Below are 2,392 nucleotides of genomic sequence, written 5' to 3'. Positions count from 1 at the left end.
CATCCAGGTTGATAGAGAGGCTGGATATAACCTGGTTCCTGGTATCATCTGTTCAAACCCCATCTATCTTCCTGCAGGGATACTGGAAATATCCATGTTTTCTCTTTTCTTTGTCTGTTTTTCTGGTAGAGACAAAGCCACCTTCATCCCTTCTCTCCTTGACCTCTTTCCAGTTACCTCCAGTTCTTCCTTGCATCTTAGGTCCACTATTCCTTGTCTTGGGCAGCAAAAAAGTCAGGTTTTTTTTCCTTTTCAGTGCCATTTTTTGCCTCCACAAATGAATATCAGGGAAGAAAAAGGGGAGCTTTACCTGTTTCACCTGGATAGCCAGCTGTAAGTGTTGGCCAGCCTGTTTCATGGCCTGGGAGGCTGTGAAGAAAGACTTTCAGAGAGATTTCTGGATGTGTGGTACAGTCATTTACAAACCCTGAAGGCAAAATTCTGTGCTTTAGATGATCTTTACCAGATTTTTGTGCCAGGCTTTACCCTCAGATTTTCCTCTTTGAAACAACCTATCCACTCATTTCCTTCTATATCTGTATATTTTGATAAACTCCAGGGTTCTGTGGCCGTTCTTTGGACTGGCTGCCAAAGAACCTGCTTTATACCAGCTGCTTCCTGTGGGGTTTTTCAGTTCCTAAAAAGTGAAAGACCATCACCTTCCAGTTGTGCCTTTTCCTGAGACGGGCCCTCACTGCAATACACAACAGGGCACACCCTCCCCACGTGGCATCGTTGTCATGAAGGGCAAAGAACACCTGATCTCCACCCATTCCAGCAGGGAGAAGTTGTGCAGAGCACAGACTCGACGCTGGGAGAATGAGAACCTTGTTAATTAAAATGTCAGTGACTCAAATCCCCTTAAGGTGAGAGAGTGAGAGAGCTGCATTTTTTATTACCATTGCTGTTAATGATACAGTCAGCTGGTACCTTGTAAAGGCAGAATGCACTTCATCTACCTTGACAGGCTCTGCCCACTCTGAGAGCTTCCTCTGTGCCTCATGCATGACTCTTCCAGAGAATCGTGGAATAAGGCTAGGAATGGAGAGGAAGAAAAACAATAAAAAGGCAGTGCTTTTATTTTTTTTCCATCCTGTTTGGCTAAAGGAGAGGACATGGCCTGGAGCTGAGCCAGGAAAGGTTCAGTCGGACATCAGGAAGAATTTCTTCATGGAAAGGGCGTTTAAGTTTTGGAAGGGGCTGCCAAGGGAGGTGGTGGAGTCCTCACCCCTGGAAGCGTTCCAGAATGACTGGGTGTGGCACTCAGTGCTCTGGGCTGGTTATTCTCCAAAATCTTCAACGTGATATTGGAAATTAACATCAAGCTCACAGCAGAGGAGGGACAGCCCAGAACAGTGGTACATGGATGAAGTGGAGGAAAGGGAGTAGGAGCCAAGGAGGAGGAGAAGTAAGGCTGGGAAAAGGCAAAGGTCACTGCTTCAGGATGGGCTCAGAAAGAGTGATCTGTGTCTTATGACTTGAGTGTTCTGTTGATAACCCTTAATCAGCTCTCACACAATTGGAAGCATCAGCTCCTCTGTCCTATTTCACCCCTCAACTGGGGTATTGTAAACCTGCCCTTCTTCTCTTTAGAGAGGGTGGAGAAAAGGACTGTGAAAGGAAGATCTTTAAAAAGTATAAAGGAAGGGCTTAAAAGACATGGCTAAAACTGTACCCCATGTCCCCATGTACTTTGCAAATAGATAGGGCCACCTCCATGGCTTATTTAGAGTAACAGGCCCAGTGAAATCGTGGAGCTAATGAGACTCGAACCCTGGTTTGCCTCTGCTTTGCCAAAGACAAGCAATGAACAGTGTGAACATGGATTTTCTAGGGCAGAAAACACTCAGGCTTTCTCATTCCAGCTTGGTGGCATTACCAGGAGGTGACACTTCTTTCACAGCTACTTAAGCACCTGCAAGATCTCCCTGTAGCACTAAGCACGAGCATCAGGAGCTGCAGTGAATGCAAATGCAGCTCCAAGGCAATTGGGCCTGTTCTGGTCCCCGAGCTACAAAATATTTCAGCCAGGACAGTGTCCATGAGTCAGGCTCCAGTGGTTCTGATTCCACCCGGGAGCAGTTCCCACAAAGGCCAGCCAAGTCATTAACAGCCTGTGGCTAATTGCCTGTTGTAAGAATGGCACAAAGCACCTTTGCCTTGAGATGAGCTCAGCTTGAGCGGTGCTGCTTGGTGCTAAACGTGGTGGATTTAACCGGGATTTATCTGATGTCTTCGTGGTGTTATTCGTGGCAATTCTGCTCAAGGTGAACTGGGAAATGCTCTGCTCAAAAACCTCTCCTTTCCATGACCTGTGCTCCTGGTGAGGAGGGGATTGGCATGAGGTGCAGGGGTGAAACTGCCCCAGCAGCCTCTGCAGGCGGTTTTCTCT

General features: G+C 47.1%; 1 protein-coding gene and 1 long non-coding RNA gene across 11 annotated transcripts in view; one reads left to right on the top strand and one right to left on the bottom strand.

Moving 5' to 3' along the window:
* The window catches only part of ADGRB1 (adhesion G protein-coupled receptor B1), a 285,345-nt gene that overhangs the window by 38,430 nt on the left and 244,523 nt on the right, over positions 1–2,392 (top strand). The window lies entirely within an intron of this gene.
* LOC114065894 overlaps positions 603–2,392 on the bottom strand; it is a 5,389-nt gene continuing 3,599 nt past the window's right edge. Inside the window, exon 3 of the long non-coding RNA XR_003573069.1 lies at positions 603–1,035. This is a non-coding gene — a long non-coding RNA (uncharacterized LOC114065894). The remainder of the gene's footprint in view (positions 1,036–2,392) is intronic.

This window comes from Empidonax traillii, unplaced genomic scaffold (genome assembly GCF_003031625.1).
Source record: "Empidonax traillii isolate 1590-97213 ecotype Southwest subspecies unplaced genomic scaffold, ASM303162v1 scaffold712:size431070, whole genome shotgun sequence".
Taxonomy (NCBI): Eukaryota; Metazoa; Chordata; class Aves; order Passeriformes; family Tyrannidae; genus Empidonax; species Empidonax traillii.
Note: the sequence above shows the minus strand (reverse complement) of the source record. Positions and strands in the feature narration are given on the sequence as shown.